General features: G+C 37.1%; 1 protein-coding gene and 2 long non-coding RNA genes across 3 annotated transcripts in view; 1 reads left to right on the forward strand and 2 right to left on the reverse strand.

The window, feature by feature from the left end:
• The window catches only part of LOC132905114 (TWiK family of potassium channels protein 18-like), a 369444-nt gene extending 349013 nt beyond the window's left edge, over positions 1–20431 (reverse strand). Inside the window, exon 1 of the mRNA XM_060956108.1 lies at positions 20167–20431. The gene's annotated coding sequence lies outside the window, so the exon portion shown is untranslated. The remainder of the gene's footprint in view (positions 1–20166) is intronic.
• LOC132904937 (uncharacterized) lies at positions 7300–7873 on the reverse strand. Its single transcript, XR_009657697.1, has 3 exons — positions 7847–7873; positions 7663–7777; positions 7300–7559 (listed from the first exon to the last, which is right to left on the reverse strand). It is a non-coding gene; the product is annotated as an uncharacterized LOC132904937 (long non-coding RNA).
• On the forward strand, positions 10893–11515 carry LOC132904938 (uncharacterized). Its single transcript, XR_009657698.1, has 2 exons — positions 10893–10991; positions 11383–11515. It is a non-coding gene; the product is annotated as an uncharacterized LOC132904938 (long non-coding RNA).
• Positions 20432–21049: the final 618 nt, after the last annotated feature.

Consider the following 21049-nt stretch of genomic DNA (forward strand, 5'->3'; position numbering starts at 1 on the left):
ACATTAGAAATTTTCAATGAACCGAAAAACCGTGGCTCGACAAGACTATTACAGAATTTCCATTCGACATCAACACTGAAGATTTCCCGGGCCGAGAGAAAATTTCTCTCGCTCCATCTTTGTCTCTGTCTCCGTCTCTCTCCATTTTTTTTTCTTCTCACATGTTCGTACCCGACGAGTCAGCTCATCGACATTATTACACGATGTCACTCGAGGTACGTAGTATCGATTTCGAATCACACTGGCGGACCAATGGAGAAATTTAATTGGGGGCCGCGTAATTCCCAGTTCAATTCGAGCCAGCCTGCAAACGCTCGACGTGCCGGAAAAAATTACCTACCCAGAATGCAGTCGCAGAAAGTCGAAGCTATCCACATTGGTTGCGCCGCTAAAATCACTCGGGGGAAAAATTTATCCATTAAACCGATCGCTACCTGCAAAGATCAGTCATTGGTAACGTTACACAACCGATCTCCACTTTTATTTCCAGCGATGACATTTAATCGACTGTCAGAAGATCTACGATTTCGTGTCACACAATACCATTGAATTCTAAGAAAAAGAAACGAACCTTTCACAATTGACTTGATGAAGTGCAAAGTTTTTCGAATAACTTCTTTTCATTAAATTAGTATTTAATTGGACAACAGGCTTTCCTGTTAAATTATCGGAATATTTCGATGAAATACCAGTCGTTTAGATGTGGTATAAACATCGAAAGATAATTGTAACGTATGTGTAATGGAATCAAATTTAATCATAAATTTGTCTGGGATTATATATATGCTTAATTAATTTGGTGGCTGTTTGTTCAATTTTAGATAAACATATGTGCACGACGACTATACGTGTGCGAGCTGACAGATGGGCGATAATAAAGCACATTGCGTTTATTTATGGAAAATGTAATTATACATAAAACAAGGAAGAGAAAATTCGCGATAACTTATGTATCAGCGTGAGAAGACTTACTTACTTAACAACGTATATGCTTTCTCATCGAGTAAATCGAACGAATTTAAAGCGTAAAATTTATATACCGAGATCATAAAAGGTACTTATACACCGTTGTATTTATTATAGAATTTATATAGCAATTAATTAAATTCAAGTAGATTAGATTTCGTGCAATTTAGCAATACTTTCATATGGCTACAGCCACAACGATATCGTGAAAACGAAATGTAAGACCTGCTAAGAAAAGACGCTTTATTGGAAAATAAGGGCATGTACAAATACCTTTTATAGTCACTGTATATCCCATACGCCTATCAGTTCGATTAGATATCTCCAATTTATCTATTTTTATACGTCCCTTACATTCCATGAACCTCAACTACAATTCGGTTCGTCCTTTCTTCGCGTAATACCAAAAAAGAAATACAGAGGTAAAATAGGAAACGACTGTGAAAAGGAAAAGAGATAGAAGCAGAAAATGGTGATTCAAGGAGACGGTAGATGTAAGACTGGACAGAGTGCAAAGCACGAGACCATCAAAGGGAATGCTAAGGAAGCTCTTATCCAATTTTTCCAAGGGAAATCTTTTCAAACTATTTAAATCGCACTGTTGGCTGTACCTATTACAAGCCGGCGTAATTCGCCAGAACTATGCAGAAAGTATTCCAGGCGGAAACAGGGAACAAACTATTCTGCGTTATATATATGCAACTTTGAGATTTCTGGCAACCAACGAAAAGCCACAGTAACTCGCCGCACTAGCACCGAATGAATTCAGACGAAATTACTATTGCAGGGATAACAGCTTTATTTAAAACCACATCTTAGCGTTCGATTCTGTGGTGAAAGATTTCCAATTACAATCACACTGCTAATTCCGAAATATCAGAGTTGGCAAATTATATATATTAGATCTCTAACATTTCCAAAAATTCCAATTCCCCGTACAATCCAATTTACGATTTATTTAATTAATATGACGTTGGATATAATTAATGAAATTATAATTGATGTAATGGTATCATAATTATTTGCTATTATGATGGGCTTCGCCAACTACATGGAAACCTTAACGTTATAATTGCTAGAACATAGCGAAACAAAGTTACGGGGCGCTTTACCGGCTAGTATCACACATTCCTGTGGATAATTTTAACGTTTCAGAGAATTTGGCTGCGTTTCCACGACGATTAAAATTATTTCTAAAGATGCACTTAAAGATCTAGCGGGGGAATGCTCGTTCTTCCTTCGCTTTAACAAAACTAAAGTATAAACGAGCCATTCATTCCTTTACCATTTAGCGTTTGTTCGCCGAATCGTTCGCTCGCGTTCATCGTAAAAGATTGAGCTGTGTAAATGAGTTTACGAGCAGATTGCTGGATGGTCAAGTACGCTACACGAGCACGAGCGAATCCTTTTACTCTCGTTTCATGTTCTTGCTCGTTTGATCTAAACGTGCCTTTGGATATCACCCTACTAATAGAATCTATCGCATAATATTCCGTAAAACAGTCGAATGTAAGTCAAACTCTAGCAATAAGAAATGTACGATACACTTACTTTCTTTAATTAACGAAATTTTCAAAACCGAAAGATTTTTACTTGGAAAATATCGCTGCGTATTGAATCACGACGTTACGCATTATTCGTCAGAAGTCGTACAGCTGCAGTTGCACGGGATTTCAACACGCAATTTAACAGCATGCCGCAGTCATGTCAATCGTTTTGTTTCTACGCTTAAGATCTTACAGTAAGTCTTGAAACTACGTTGTGTAGTGAATTCGTGAAAGGGAACATATGTGGTTGCCATTTAGGCGAGATTGCTTGCCCCAAGGGTTTAATAACAAGTTCCACTAATAGATTCTCAGCGTTGTACAAAGCGTATATTTGCCACGCTTGTCTTATATCGCTGTCTTAGCAAGCTCGATTAGACAGCAAAATTCGGATATCTATGACCAAATACGAAATGTCACGGTTTATTCCAGTTCCACTACACTCCTATTCGTTACATTTATTGAAAAATTCTAATAAATACCCTAATATGTGTTTTAGAATACAAAGCACGTATGACGTGAACAAAATAATAGATTTATAATAAAATAATTAGAAAATGAAAACGGCGGAGCTCAGTCAATTTTTATCGAATATTATACGAAATATAGATATTAAAATTTACGAAAAGAGAAGTAGAACGCATAAAGTAAGAAACTAATTTCACGTACAGATGAAAGTTGTCTGCATCGATAAAATGAAAAATATTTCATTTGCCGACGCTAAAGCTGGATCATCGAGGAGTATACTCGATATACAAATTAAATTTCTTCAATAATTAAATTCTCAGCTTTCTAAAGTTTCCAACCGTAATTCTAGAGCTGGATTGATGAGTTCTAAACGATCCCTGAACGGTTTCCGTAACTTCGAAGCTCTGTGGACCGAAAAACGAAAGCTCCTTGAAGAATCTTCCCACTGAAATGCTTCCAGGTGGCACGTAAAGGAAATTGAACGCATTCCTCAACTGCGTTCCGTGCAAATAACGACTGAAACATGTCTGACAGACATGACTGATCTTACGCTTTTTATGTATTATGCACACGTCCGCGTACTACTGGAAACTCTCAAATTCACAAATTCGAACGATACGTTTTAAACGATTCATAACGAAATATGAAATTCCATACAGTACATAGTATTCATGTATGTAAGTATTATATTATTTATAATATTTATGTATATCGGAAATAAAAAGTAGCTACGCAACAACGTAAGAACGGTAACGCAACTTCAAAGTTAGAATAATGTAAAATATCGCAAGTTGAATAAATCATTATTTATAGAATTTTATGAAACAATTAGATCCTTTCAACTCTTTTAGCCGAGTCTACGTTGAAACAAGTAATCGTTCAATGGTAATTTAGACAATTTAACGTACGTAGTAAACCAATTGGAACGAACTTTTCAACAGAAACTGTATGTACTTTTTCGCTAAACTAACTCGAGTAATTTTATTAAAAACTTTCAATTTCGGAGGTATACAATTACATTTGGCAGTACTATGTAAATGCATTTTAATCGAAGGTACAGCGAGGAAAAGTTATGATTTAGTTATAAAAATTAACTTGATTTTGTAAATAGGATCGGTTTCATCATTTTCACGTTGTACTGCTATATTCTCATTTCGAAATATCGATATAATACCGGTTATAATTAAACGAATATTTCACACGCTAAAGGATTTTAGAGAATTAATTAAGCAATAATAACACAGAACAAAAATGAGATCATAATTATACGTTATTCGGCTGACTTTACGGTTCCTCTTTAATTAAATAATTGATTGCTTAATCGTAGCAGTTATAACATTTCAGTCATAAATAGTCATAACGGAACAACGTGTAGCATATTAGCTTAATTAGCAAGTTATTCGCGTCAACGAATGTTTCTGTGAGTATGCTATAACTACGTGTATAAACCTCATCGATATGGACAACCTTAATATACGTTTCCCCTAATTTCTGAATTCTACTTTCAATCAAAGTCCTTCGTTCGATGTTCCATAATAACTTCATTCGATATCGAGACGCGATAAAACTTCCTACTCGATGACCACTAAGAAATGGCTATATCGTGGAAATTAGGAAACGGAAGAGATTGGATTTCTCTGGCGATTAATTATCCGAGGGTTAAGATTAGCTTCCGAAAAAGCAATTAATTCGAGGAGACGACAGCAATGCCTTATATTTATCATGCGCTAATTTTGACAGATTTTAGGGTTGGCTGGTGGATTGAAACGAAAAGCGTGTTGCGCCGCAGTGGCCTCGTGGTGGGCCCTGCACACGATCAATCGTTGCCGCGAATTATTCAATGTTATCGTTATCATAAATTCGGCGGCAGCCTATTCTCGCGTACTGCGCGCGCCACTCTTGGAATGATCCTGATAAATTATCGAGCGTAGGGTTGCGCGGATGCAGCGCCGTCGGCTGCGCTTAAATTTTCATAGCAGCCACAGTCCCGTGCCCGTAAATCCGATTCTAAAAACGTTTCCTGATTGATCTATCGAACAACTATCGTTTTTCCATCGTCCCAATTCGGTCGGGCAACGTTCGTCAACCTGTTGTGATTTTTGTTATCTTCCGCGTTCCCGAGCACCGCCTCCTCTATCGTGGATAATACGAATACAAACACGATTCCCAACCGACGAAATATTTCACGTTCCGACATTCACCCTTTTTAACACGCATCCGTGAAAAATATTTATTTTGCATCCCTTTCCATGGGCGTTCATCTTTCATTCGTTAAACTTGCTTGTCTAAAGGTTTTCTGCCGGGATTTTCCTCCATTGGAACCGACAATCCAACAAACTATCGATGGCACTATTCCAGATTATATTTATCGTTATTGCTGAATGATTAAAGTAATTCCTATTTTGAAAAATTTGATTTTGATGTGGATTATAAAATATCACCAGGCTAAACCTGCCTTTTCCAGCTATAAATTTCTGTGACGTTAACTTCTAAAAAGTATACTCCCTTTTAAAATATAGCCATCATAAGCTGTACATACATCGATATGTAATACACGTTACGGACATCTTTCTCTGTAACAAGTTGTTGTAAAAATATTTATTAAAGTACGTTAACGTCTATATGGAGACTAATTTAATTTGTAATTTTGAAAGATAATCATAAATGTGAAGTAATTAATGTTCTTGATTAGAATATTTCGACCGACAATACTTACACTAAAGCGTAAGGCCAAACGTACTCCACGTATCTACACGTACATATTTATCTGTCCGATTTGAATTTAGAATGACAGAAATGAACGTAAATCTACGCTGATTTGAATAATTTCGATTTCTCGATCGGATGGATATGAATTTACATCGACGCTGGATAGAAACGTGGAAAAGAGGGTGGAAAGCAATAACTTCACAATAATAAGTGGATATCTTTTAGTGTGCTGGTGTTTCCAAGAAAATGAAATATTATTTTTACTAAAGCTAATCGTTGAAGAAAATTACTGAAATTTCGTAAGATTTAATGGTTATTAATAATAATTTTACCTATCTACGTAAAATTCTAGAGATATCAAAATTAATTCTCATTATATTTATATAAATATTAATTTTTAAATGAAAACACTCGTTCGATTTTATTTCATGGGCGGTGAATTCTGAGCAGTTTTGCAAAATACAATAGTAACACGATATCTCGCGTCTCTTTCCGCATGAACACTTGGCAAGAATTCTGCATCAACAATAGGAGGAAAATGTTTCAATATACGATATAATTCAAGTATCCACAACACTTGCATAGCGACGTGAAATACAGATGTCTATCGTTGAAAAAACAACTTTGAAAGAACAATCTGGCGTTTGTCACCGAATATATTTCTTCACCTCCTCTGTGAATTACGTCTTCAAAAATATCCAATGCACGGAGCAAACTCACGCTCGAAATTAAATTGACATAATAGTTTTGGAATTTCATAAAAAATTTTACTCTTAACATTACGCGCGATTCGATCGAAACTAATTGATTAACTTTCTAGAAGAAGTAATCGATTGATTTCTAGAATATTAATACGCAGCTAAGATTTCACCGAAATATTCAACGATATATCTATTTGAAATTAAATTCGAAATTCGAAATTAAGATAACATTTCCACGTAGATGTTCTTTCTGAAACATCTATACTATGTTCTAGTTGTTGAAAAGAAGGAACCACTGCTGAGATTTACTTTGCTTCAAAGGTAAAGAAAGTGAGAAATACCTGTAAAGTTTGATATAGGAATTGCTCGAAATTATTCGAATACATTGCTGATCAGAGTGAATGACTTATGTCGAATAACTGCGAAGTAAGAAATTTCTGGAAAAGGTTTCCATCATGAACTACACCTCGCGGAGATTGGACTGCATCTTTTACGATAGAGCCGTGAATATCTTAAATTCCGCAGCTCTGCTTTACTATCCAAAGACGTAGTCTAAATTACACTCCTATGAAGCGAGACAGTTCCAGGCTTTTTGGTGCATGCGAGAATAATCTTTAACATTTCATTTTATTTTTCAAAAAATGATAAATAAATGCTTTCGTTCGATCTGAAGTTCGTTAATATGTGCGAAGAGGAAGACAGTACATGGAACAAAAATTTGACACGGACAAAGTAAAAGCAAACGAGAGAACTTTTCTAATTTAATTATTTCTTTAAAGTGAGGAATTGTCGAAAGTATTGCTCCCCTTGACGTATGCAAAGTCCTACTTGTTGAATTATACATGACCGTATTCTTAGCAATGTTTCCTGAGTTTTCAATTACTGTAGGGGCTGAATGATAAACTGTCTCATTTAATCAACGTTTTCAATATCTTAGGAATTTATTATTGATTTTACATCGAATAGTAACGACGTTTATAGAGTACATAATAGAATCGCGCGATTGAACAGTCTCGTTATTAGTAGACGCTCGCGTATTTCATGTATTTCAAATTACTTGAATAAAAATAATTTATTCTACAAAATATACGTATACATAATGTATTTGTAGCGTAAGTTATCCATCGTCCATATTCATCGTGCTCGTCATTTCAACATCCTGTTGATCAAGCTGTTGATGCCATCCCATTAAGAAAAAATAAATTTTAATTATCGTAAGGCACACCGCTCCAATTAAATTGTCCAATCTTTCAGCCAAACAGTAATGATAGTACCTAAATCTATTGAAGTAGTACTTCAATGTATTTCTCGGCTTCTCTTGTACGTTTTTCTCATCTTCTTGATTAGCTGTTGAATTTTCTACGTCCGTAGTCTGCAGGGCTTTGTTTCCTGTTAATGAAACCTGTTGCGGTAAAACTACGGCTCTAGATATTTTGTATAAAGGCTGATAGAACTTACGTCGTTTAACAGTATTCTCCATATTTATTATTTTTGTATTCTAATGATTTTCTCACGAGATCACAACTGCCTGCCTGCAACACGTGTATAAAACTAAAATAAAACCTGAACTGACATACAGACTGACGTACGCTTAATTAAAAAGACATCTTGCGAATTCCTTAACCGTTTCGACTTGAAGAAAGGAACGATTCCTGAAAAGGTAGTGTCTCTCGTTTCTTTTAATTTTGAAATAACGTAAAGTGGAATAAAGCGCTCGAATATCCTTTTCCTCCTAAATCACTTCAGTGCTCCCTTCTAACTTTCTTCAAAACGGTCAGCTACTTAAAAACTTTAAAGAAGCGAAGCTGAGAAGATAAATACCGAAAGTTTCGTACAAATATGTCTAAATTAAATTTCCAATGTTGTTTTCAATATTTTTGTAACAGCCGCTGTATAAAATGATTAATATAGTCTATCATACGTGAGTTTAGTCGTATCGAGAAGATGAAACCTCATGAAGATGAAACTACATAGGTACATACATTGTCTCGGACAGCTTCAAAATCCCTTTCGACCTTTAAAAATTGAAAAAACACCATTTAAAACTTAAAAATTCAACGGCGATTCAGATGAAATGAAAAATTCATAAAAGGGTTGGTGCGCGAACGAAATACGTTCCTGTCGCGTGTGACAATCATAGGTTTCCTTAAATTACAATAGGACGAGAACCGTGTCCCGGAGATTTCGTTGCTGGAAAACGTGTAATCTCGTCACGCGTAAAATGGGAGAGAACAAAACCCGATTACAATTCCACGCGAACGTATTTCAACGCTCCGAAACGTTTTATCTAGTGACGAAAATGGAGACTGCCAATATTTCGTAAACGAAATTCTATTTTGGTCGGTCGCGCGTTATGCCGAAACACGACCGTAGCGGTAGAAATATTTCCAAAGCGACACAATTAAAATATGCCAGAGAAAAGGATTGCTTGAACGTTAAAGTTATCTCGAGTTTCGGTAAAAAAAAAAGTATAAAAGAAAGAAGAATGAAACGCCATGTATTCCGCTTGCAACGTGCTAAAGCAAAATACGCTTTAGCGATGACCTATAACTGTTCCATTTGATACAATCTATGTATGTACATGTTAATATACGCTCCTTTTATTCTCCGCACTTTTTCTCTCTAACGTGTTTACGTGCATTTATTTCGTTTATGGCGTCATTTTTCTTTTTTAACCTTCCTATGACAATATATCGAAGAACAAAAGACAAAACAAGATATATGTGCTTGGTAAAATCTCCATCTCATATTAATAGTATATCTTCCAATGAAAATTAAGATCACGTAGTATAAATAAAAAATTACGAAACATAGACAGGAATAAAAATGTTCAAGCTCGTGAGGTTGATTTTACTCGTTAAAGACAGCATAACCAATCTCTACGCGTTGATACTTTGAATCTCAAACATACTTATCTTTAAGGCTACTCATAAAACTCTACGAGGCTTCGGTGTTTAGCGTTATAGCAAAATACTATTCGCAATTGTTGAGGTTATTAGATGCGTGAACAAAGGAACGCGTGGATAAATTGTAAGGTAGAAAATATATTTTAAAACAGAAGTGTAAATACAAATCGGAATATAATTTGAGCTGATCCAGATCCGCGCGCTAGCAGTGTTACCCTATGACTGAAAGCCCCGAAGCCATCGTCGCCTGTCTGCTGTTTATGGTCTGCCTTCGTCCCAATATTTTGTCTATACGACGTCGATGGCTTTAGTGCTTGAGAAAACTAAAAATACCAGATGTAGAGTTTTTTTTTTTTTTTTTAGAAGTGGTGACCACTTCAACAGCAATGAAGAAGAATTTTGAAAAATTAAATACTGCCTATAGAATTTTATTCTACTACTTTCATCCCAATTACTTTGTATAATTTCGTAGAAATAGCCATATCTACGGACAATAATATTGCTTCCAGCGTCTAATTCATATAGTACTTTATTGGGAAACAGAGATACATCAACGTGGTCGATAAAGGAAAAAGAGAAACGCGAAAACTCCATTATTTTCCGAAATGGAGCGAAGGGAAACGCAGAAATTGAAAAACAGCGATCGAACGACGTATCTATTCGGATGGTTAATAAGGTTGAAATTCTTCGCGTGTTCGTCAGGAAATTAAGGAAACGTATTTTCCTTAATTACACGGTGTCTGGGAAACGATCGATCGAACGCGTTCACGGTTGACAGAGCGTCAGGAAGCGTTTCGAAATGCTCGACAAAACAGCGGCTCCGAATGAAAATCGAGTCTCCGTTCGATTTGACCGTTCTGCTCGGCAGAGCGACATCGAAACACCGAGTGTGAACGAACAAATGATATTTCCGTATTATCGTCGTTATCGAGAAACAATAGGTGTCACGTTCCATGCAGCCAATACCGAAGGTCGGTCGCATGTTTTTCGCGAAATTTCGAGAACGACGTTGAACTCACGTATTTTCTAGCAATTTCACGTTCGATCATTCGATTCCCTGGGATAAAACCGCCAGACCTGCATTCATCACCGCGAATGCTGTTTTTTATAGACGAATGCGCTGCGTCGGCATGAAAAAAAAAAAAAGTTGAAGGTTGTTTAATGTCTCTCTCTCTTTCACTCCTAGGCTCTTTTTTTCCTCTTTTTCAGAGGCTGTCTCGATTTAGCTCCCAGGAGGTTAAGCGATACGCCTAGATATACGACGCGTCGATACGAGCAAGTGCATTGAAGTGGAGTTTTTGACGGATTGCCGGCAAAGAATTCGACTATTCCTCCGTTTACGACATTAATTTCAAATAGATATGAATATCGATCTTTCCTCGTTGCTAGACATATTTATTTTCTTTATCGCCTGCCAGAAATAGCGCTGAATTTTACGTACGAAGAAATACATACGAATCTCGTAAAATTGTCGACGATCTACGTTAACGATAATTAATATCATTGATATATGTATATAGAAATTATTTAGATGTAAAAAATATAATAATCGAGTTTCCTTTTTCAAGCGTTCGATTTGTACAGAAATGTAATACTCACGTAACACGATGTCGCAAACCAACAATTGTATCGTATCGTTGCACTAGTGATTTCAAATATAGTAATCGCAGAACGATTTTAATCTTAGGCTTTCAGTAGTAGAGCGTAAGTCTCTAGTGAAAACCACAAAAGCCCGACAATATTGATTAACGCCGGGAATTCCTTTCACCATCGCCATTACTTTTACTTTAAACGTGACAAAGAGTACCTCGGAAGAAGATAAAAAACGCTTTATCGCGCAAAGCATTCCCTGATAATTTAAATACCTTTAATCCGAGCCACTTCAATCCTTCCGCTGAACAGGCAATTATTCTTTGTATTTCGTTAATTGCAAGAAAAGGAAGACATTAGAGAGAATTATACATCTGTTTACTCAAACAGAAAATTTCTGTAGCACCTTAGAAACTACCGACGACCGCTTTAACACTAATATCCTATTTCACTTTTATTGATTATATGTAGCGTACGAATAAAAATAATTGCTAAAAGTTAATTATCAAATATCTGAATAGTTTTCTATCGTCGCAAGTAACTACGATTTAAATATCCAAGTTAACTGTACTGTTTCAAATACCGATTCATAATGTACCGGCGTATGTTCATTTGTCACTTGCAAACCAAATGATATCCAATTCGTAGGTCGTGTGACAATGTTAGAACTAATAAAACCTTGAGTACAATACATTCGATAATATTATCGACTACGCTTATCACACTTAAACAATTTTTACTGGCTATTCAGCAAAGTTCTAGTAGCTCGCTATTATTTTTAGCAAATATTGAAACAATGCCTCGTAATATTTAATACACGAGACGAAATAAAGGTTAAAATAATCAAACGTAAATTCCACATAGCGAACAATGTGACATTGATACGATAAATAGATTCGAAGTTACGGGGAAGCGAACCAGAAGCAACCAGAGCTTTCATGAAAAATGGTAAAAATTTCGTTGGCCGTGCGTGACCAGAGTCCAATACAGCGGATCGTTTCCTCGAATTTCCTTTCGCCTTTCAACTCCGTCTTTCTGTCTTCCAAATACACGTCGATTTCTATAATCCCATTTCGCAGCCTCGCCGCAATATATTACGATTAAAACGATACATTCTGGGTTCGATCCCTTATCTCACCATTCGCGTATTACAATATTGATTCTGTTCGAGCCACGACGAAATGAACCGTGAATAAAATAAATTCGAGATTTGATTTTCCAACCAGTGAATATCGAAGGTGGTACGAAGTAATTTCCAAGCGTATCGCTGATTTCGTTAGCGACGGAATCCTTAGAACTGCAGAGGAAATCTTTCCTGTAGAACAAGAATTCCTTCGGTAACTTTATCCTACTGCGTTCCCTTTCATGAAAAATGGGATGGCAGAACTGCTGCCTGGGTAGGACAGAAAATTAAACTAGGATAATGTGCTGTTGCTCCATTCAAATCCATAAGACCATTCTTTTACCTTTCTCTCTAAAAACGCCATTTTCTCGTTCATTCGATTCGATGTACGACGAATGGTCACGTCGAACTTAAAATCCCTCTAAAGCGCTTGAAAATCAATTCCCAGCTTTATGCATTAAAAATCCAATTTGAACGCGTGCTTCGCATAGTTCTATAAATAATTTACGGAAAGTATCGTACATAACACGTGTCGATGAATTGACGCGTTTTAAAAGCGATCGTCATCGCAAAGCTGTTAAAAAGTGATTTATATAACGTTGCTTCATCGAGCAATCTTGTTAGTGGCAGGCAAGTATGATCGAGTTTGCGCGAAATCTGCAAGTAAATCGAAGAGTTCAATCAGACAGACCAATGAAAACCGATGGGAATGATAACGAGCATTTTTCTCAATTATACACTACGCTGATATACCTATCGCATTTATGGTTAAAACCGAGCCGATCGCTATTGTTTTCCTTTCTAACGATACTTCTATGTTTCGTTGCTACTGAAATATAAATTAATAGGATGGAATAACGCGCAGGCTAGATATATATTAAATTAATAATCAAGCGAAGGATCGATTAATTTCGTTCAAAGTGCAGGACATTGAATCAAAGAACCAATAAGGAAACGTGAACTGCAGATGACATCCATGCTAGTAAGAACGATGAAAATTCTTTATTAAGGAACTTATCGTTTCTTAAATAATATCGGAAGCAATTCACGTTTACGCATCAATTATCGAAATTCTGGGAAATTATAACTTGATCGAGATTCCAGATAAAATTTAATTACGGTAAAAAGTTTCAAAGGCTGACAGACATGTAATTTGTAAGATAATAGAGCAGCCGCCGATAAAAGACGGCTGTGTCCTAATGGAATGAAGTCTCACCCATACCAAGGAAGAGATGCACGGTCTTGTAGAAATTCAGCTGACGTTTCATAATCATATCTTTTTCTAAAAATACTTTCTGTCTGTTGTGATGAACTACATTAATTCTTGGAAATACAACAGGATGTTTAAAGGAACTCGCTATTAAGGACAGCACCAGGTTATGTCTAAATGAATAATTTCCGCGCCCTTTGCGCTGGCAAACAACGAACGAGATTAGCAAGCTAATTAGTCAAATAACGTAGCTCGTCCAAACGCGCGATTAATTCTCGAAACGTTCAACTTGTTAGAAGCGATCTGTCAACCACTCTGGATCGATATTCACATTAAAACGAACCGGCGTATATCGAGCTACTCGAAAGTAACATTGTTCTCCTTATTCGATAACTTTATACAGTTTCGAAAAAAGACACAACTACGCTTCATGCGTAATTCACAGATCATCTGATTAGTTTCGGTAAACCATAAGTTATATGTCAAGTTTAAAAATGTAGTTCTCATCCTTTGTATTTCCATAGCGAAACGAGTAGAAGGCGAAGGAGATTGCGTTAAGGGGATTAAATGTATTCGCGAATAAAAGCGATTTCTGTGCACGCGTTTCAAGGGCACAAAGAAAATTAGAGTGGAATGGAAAGGAAGGAAAAAATAAGAGGAAGGAAGGAAGCGACGTCGGTAAAAGGGAGAACCGGCAGGATAAAATCGCTGAAGGTGAGCGAACAGTAAATCTCGCGGTACTGCGTCACGACGACGAGACGATTTGCAGTCGGCGCTGCCACTAATTGCATGTCAGCCCCAATGTTTTGCGTTTTATCTGACCGGCACGTCGCTCTTGCTATCTACCATCCGTTAACTGCCGTGTGAAATTTCACGGTGCAGAACCGTGTGTCCCTCGCTGCTCGAAACGCGGATGTTCCATCGAGCCCACCATCAACGATTTCATTCGTTATTGCACGCTGTTTAAAGAACAAGATTTTTACGATCTTTTCGTATGTTCTATACTACGATACTTCGACAGTGTTACAGTGTTAAAGAACGTATCGTTGCGTTCACATTTTCAGGTAACCATAAACGTTTAATAGATCCGTTCTTTGCGTCTGTTCTTCCTTTTTTCCATGCTTCCTTGTCTGTTCTTCCTTTTTTCAAACCATCCTCTTTTTTTTACCGATCGAGAAGGATATTTGTCGAAGCTCGCACGCCACGTACGCAAGGTTGTGACGTGTTGTAGGCCTGTACAATAAATCGTTCAATTCAGGCTATTGTAGCATGACGTATCATGTGACTCTAGGGCGATTGCCTAGGCAGAACCATCGTTAGTATCGGATATCGATTATGTATGGGGTACCTTTCACGTGAAATTTATCACTCAAAAAGATGAATTTAGCTGTGTTCCCGACTTATGATCGTTGCGAGATAAGCTACGAACAAATTCGATACGCGAGCAAAATGTTACGATCAAAGGTGTATATAACAGCGTAGACAAAGATCGGTGTGATATTGAATCGTTCCATGTAGACTACGAAATATGGGTGTCCAAGGCAGATATCAAGTACGTTACTCTGGCCGTTTTTCGAAGATTCGACGATAAGTCGATTATTGAGTTCTCCGCGATAAAATGGTATAACGAGAAAGAATACGACTTACGTATTTCCTTGTTTTTTATGGGCTGACGAAATTAAAATCAATCACGTAGAAAGCCTTAACTTTTGAAATGTAAAACAGAGCCTCGCTCCTAAATTCTGTGGACCCGTTCTTATTTTTTATACAGGAATCCTATCAGCTGAGTCAACACACCAATTTACCATACGTTCCAGTCATGACCCGGCCTCTTTCGTAGCGCGACTTTCACACAGTGGTAGGAAATGGAAGGATTAGAAGACTGCGAAGAACGTGATGGAGGATTTGGTAGAAAACGCAGAACCCACTTAAGGGCGAAAATTTTCGTTGAAAGTCGGCAAATAAATAATTCTTGAACGAGGCATTTCCGCGGAACGAAGACCCACCTTTCTCTAGTACAAACTCAGTTCGGATTCTCTATCCTCCTTTCTAGTTCAGCCAGATCCAAGAGCGACCTTCCTTTTCTCGTGGGACAGCCACCCTTATCAACCATTGATTTACATCTCGAATTGTTCCTGCGGGAACCCGCCTACCTGTCGCACTCCTTCCGTTCCTGTTTTTCTTTGCCGACATTCGGGCGACTTCGTCATTCGACTTTTCGTTTTATCCTCACTTCTGGCTTCTGCACAATACCCTCACCCGTGACCACTGTGCTCCGCTGCTTTCATTCCTCGATATACGATTCACGCTCGCTCCTAAATTATGCGATGATACATGTCGGCTTTCACTTTTAATTTCTATTTTCATGATAGATCAACTTCCCGTAAACAAGTTTCTTTCGTAGCGGACAAGCTACGTCGATAATCAGTTCATTTTGTTTTTCTCTTTTATTGTTCCAGACTCTGAAAATACCCGGAAAAATTCTGATACATCTATCGAAACCTTTACTACGTTGTACGATCAGATTTTAAATCAAACGTTTGAAATAGTTTTCAGGGAAGATACAAATACGTTTTGGAAAGATTCACAAGCGAAATTTTATTTGAAGCGTAAACAGATTACCTACGCGTGGTTGTAAGAGATGGACTTGTTAATAGGTATGTTAGGTAGTGAAAAATAGTACTTCACAGTTGGAATAATTCCTGCTTTTTTTCGTGTAGTATATACACACAATGTCGTACAACGTATAGACTCTCAACTTTCTCAATTACCTAAGCATTGTTCTTGCAAAAAATAAGCATAGTTGGATAATCACGGAGTACTTTCAGGAAAATGCGTCGAGACAATGACGACACGGAAAGTTATGATCGAATAATCACCGTGAATAATGAGACAAAATTGAAACCATTAAAAAGTAATACACGAAAACTTACCAGACACTGGATGGTAATGAGAAAAATCGAGCAACGATAAACCAGACTATTTTGCTAATAGATTCTTCAACGAAATGAAAAGATCGCAGCCGATACTACGTTTAATGGAGTAGAAATAACGTTCATAACGAGAACTTTGGAAGATGAATCCTCACACACTTTGGTTTTTACACTGTTCATTCCCAATCCTGCACACTGTACACTGTACATTATCTTTCTTGCGCATTCTCGTTTGCTCGTTAGCACGTACAACCAGAATTACTAAATTCTCTCTCTACCAAAATAATATACAATTAAAACGTAATCAAATTAGCTGAACATATAAACACCGTGGAAATAAAATTGCATGAAGGATATAGTTGGAACGATCGATCCGATTTAACGTATAAAGTGAATTAATATTTTATCAAGTTATTTTTCGCAAACATATTATTCGTTTGACGAAACTTCTTAAAAAGCTATTCTGGCTTTATTGGCATGTTTCAAGGATTCCTGGGCGATCAAAAGTTATAAGGCTTTCAAAATGCCAGCTAAAGATTCAAGAGTTTTAGAAGTTTCAAAGTTTCCTAGAATTTCAAGGGTTTTTAAGATTCTCGATATTTACAATACTTTCTGTTCACGATCGTTCCGTGAAATTATTTTCCAAATTCAAGATTACGTGCTCAAAGTGACCGAGATCGTATTGATTTGAAGGATTTTAAATTGCTCCCTCGTTAAATACTCGATACGATTAAATCGGCACGCAGAGGTTTAAGAAATGATTTAACATTTTCGATAGAAATATCGTAATATCTGTTTTATATATTTTATGTTTACATGGCAATTTAATCAAACTACCATGTATCGTAATAATGATTAATGCGTTAAAGTGTCTTGGAACTTCTCTTGATTAACAGTTACCGCGGTTTAAACCTCATCGAGTTCATTTGTCATTCAAGAGGTTCAATATGTTAAAGTGTCAGCTTGTCAAACTAACAACGCAACGACTTATCTAATAACATCTGTACTCTATGTAGGCGCAACCATTATATATACGAAGTTTCATTAATCTGTCACATATTCTTTGAACGTTAGATCCAACTAAAACCGCCGGAGGTATACATATGCTGTAAGACATACATTACCTGGCTTAAGATCAAAGTTAATTTTCAACTATCCGACACATGCATCGTATCTGATTTGCGAAAATATGAAAACTAAATCAGTTATATTCTCTACGAAACATTCGAACAGACAAAAACGATGATCGTTTAATATCACACCTATCAATCATTTATACATACATCAAATGATAAATTTCCTGTATAACTGCACACATTATGAAGCATCGAATTCATTATACATGTCCCTTCATGCAGAAGTTAGAAATATTAATTAATAAAATTATTAACAAACTAACTTTATCAATAAAGCAAATTAACCTCTGTACCACTAAATTAATATCTTTCAATAATAAATGTCATATGATTTGTAGCCATTACCGATTATGTATATATTAACACCTGCCATTATACTAATCGAATCATTTAACCTGTTTCGTCCTATTTTCTATACAATTCGTAATACGTCGTTCGTTATTCTGTAATATATTATTTATTTCTAGGACTCACAAAATACGGCAAAATAATTGCAATTGCTAGCCAAAGAAGCAACAAATAAAGCGATGATTTATCTTATTATTTACGATACTTTGTTATTCTTTCCGCTTACCGCGTTACTTTTGCAGGTAGCCCCGAAATTCGATTTTCTCTTTCCGCCAACATACCCCCTGACACTTTAACTGTTCGTTCTATCTAGTTGGTACTCTATCTCTGTTTTTCCACGATTGCTTCGCGGATACACGATTAACCCAATAGCACCGAAAGAACGATAGAACAATCAGCAATAAATATAAAAAGAACGATATAACGTGTTTGGTGACAATTCGTTTTCCACTATTTCGCACGACACGATACCACGTTCGTTGTCGTCTAGTAATTTCTGCGGAACGTATACACCGTATATATAGGATTCTGTGCACCAGAAATCGAAACAGCCGCTACAAATGTTAGTGGCGAAACATTAATGAAAGTTGTATCTAAGCAACTGAAACGTGATACACCGTTCCCATTAGCATTGTGCATTAGAAAATAGAATGTATTAGGCCCAACAGCGGGCACAATTGGAAATTCATCGAATAAAAATAATAAATTCCAGTATGCGTGTACTTATATAAATGCAAACATCGACAACATGCGTATATGAATAGAGATCGAACGTGTCGGTTTTACCGAAGATTCATTTTTTGACTGAATATTATACATTATAAAATTGTTTGTAATAACGCCTGAAATGGAACGTTCATTTAAAAACATGTAAATAGAAGCGGAGAAATGAAATATCTGCAACTGAATATTAATATTTTTACGTACTCTCTCGTGGCTGTTGCAAGACAAGGTCGTTTTAAATGTAATTAAATACGTGGCAAAAAGTAAACTAAAATTTATTTAATTAACGTAACATTGTTTAGGAAAAGTCGCGGAAATATTATATTTGAAATTCGGAATAAAATATGTTTCGAGAATTAAATTTTAATTCCATATCTATCAGAATTACAGAGTTTTCACGGTTACGTGGTATTTGAAAATTGTTCAGCGTAGGAATTGTATTTCATTACGGAATACCTTTGACAATCAAAGGTATCTGGTAACCTTTGATAATAATTCGAAGCGTAATATATAATGAAAAAAAGGATCACGAGAGAAGTGTTAAGGAAAGGCAAGGAAAACTAATTTGCCTTTACTGGAAATGATTGCATCCGTAGCAGTTGAGTACCGGTGTTTGCTCTCAAGAGATTAAGAGTTACCTACACGGATACTCTGTACTCGCGCGTATATTGGTCTGTCTGCGTGTCTCCATCGGGACACCCGAAAGAAAAGGAAACATAGACCCACAGAAAACAAAAAGGAACAAGTTTCAGGCAGAATGCACCCGGCACGTGTTACATTACATGCAACCATGCGATTGCTTCCCCATTCTAGTTGAACTCGTACTCGAATCCATGGACAAACATCCTCCGACAATCTTGCTGAACGAAAAGGCGTTTCCATCGGGATCCCTTTTCTTATTTACAGTAAGAGACGATTTCTCTCTGAAGTCTTCTTGCTCCGACATGTTGCTTACTTCGCGTAGGATTTATATTTTACGTTAAGGAAGTTCATGGAACTTAATCCCAATTTAATTAAAGGAAAGTTAATCCTTATAAGTTGCGAGAGATAATCGAGAGAGGATCGAAAATTGAAAATCTGAGTGGAACGGGATGAAATCTTAACTGAAATATTTATCACCTTCGATCCAATCAACTTACATCTGCCGAAGTTTTAGAACTTCATTGAACATGCTCTTCTACAATGATATATCACAGAGTGGTGACTGAAAGAGATTCGATAAAGTAGAGCTACATCGGTTCTTTTGAAAGTTACCTTTTGTTCTCAGATAGGAAACTTTCAGCTTACTTATACATACGAATGGTAAACCTTTCGAAGGCCCCAGCACGACAAAATCATAATTTTATTCACGGTAGGCGACGTGTCAAGCGAATGTTCGACAACATTTGACTAAACCCTCGAAAGAAGCAGAAAGCAGGAACAATAAGTTGTTTAATCTTTGTGACATTCGAGTGCGAAGCCGGTAAAAATAAACATAAAATCCTGGTATCGTATAGAGAACAAACATGGCGTCGACAGGATTAATCTACTATTTTACAATAAAAAGTATTTTAAAAAGATCGAACGCCAGGAGGGTTATTCTTTAAATTCGAAGTATGCCTCACCGAAATATCTCGACTAGATCAACCATCAGAAATCGTGAGTTCTTCTACCGCGAGATTGAAAGGGTAACCTAACTCCTCTTCCCCCGCCCCCTTTCCCGGATGACACGCTAAGATGCTATACCCAGACGTAAGAACGCAAGAGAACCTGATGAGCTTCCAGCAGAACTTTCCCTCCTTATAGAATATAGAAGATAATGTGTCCTACCTTGTCTTCATCCTCCGCTATTCTGTCGGCTCTCCAAAGATCCTCCTCGGGCACTACACTCTGACATGAAATAACGTCCACCACGACACATATGACAACGATGCACACAGGTTCACGTAAGTGCGAACATGGAATTCTCTGGAATATCTCACTCACGGGCGACACCTTGTACGACGGAAGTAAATACACTGAGCAATATTACGCGCAACAAGAATTCGCAGACCGGAAAACGACAAGGTTATTTCGTTCGTCCCGTCGCGAAACACATTTCTTATTCGACCGAAACAATTCATAACACGAAACGACCTCCACGGTGCGCGGTCGTGGTACACACGCGGGAAAACTTCGCCAGCTCGCGCCATGTCGCTTTATCGATCGTACTATTAATTATCGATATGTATCGCGGGCTCTGTCGAAAGGGAGACCGATGCGTGCGCATCTCAGTGCGCATCTCGACCGCGCAACCGGGCTTTCGGCGGTTTTAATCGAATTTCTATGGGCGATCTCGATACTTCTCCTTTTGTATCGCAATATCACATCTTACATTTAAATGCGTCAAGAGTCTTAAATAAAACAGAACCATCGATAAAGTGTTGGTTACCTCAATCGAGTAAATGAAATATCAGAAATCTGAATATAAGAATAAAATTGGTCGTTATTCCTCTCATTATGAGTTCTCTTGATTTCGTTCCTGTTCCAGTTTCTAGGTTCTTCATTCTCCATTTCTTCGTCGCTACGCAGTGGCGAAGTTGGACGGAACTCGTTATCGGATGGAACGGCCGATTACCGCCTCGTCTCGAGTTCGTCCTCGACTTTTAACGCGATTATACGTTGCTGAAACGCTAAATTGCACAGCGCAACGGGAGTTAACGCCTACGAAAAC

This window comes from Bombus pascuorum, chromosome 3 (assembly GCF_905332965.1).
Source record: "Bombus pascuorum chromosome 3, iyBomPasc1.1, whole genome shotgun sequence".
NCBI lineage: Eukaryota > Metazoa > Arthropoda > Insecta > Hymenoptera > Apidae > Bombus > Bombus pascuorum.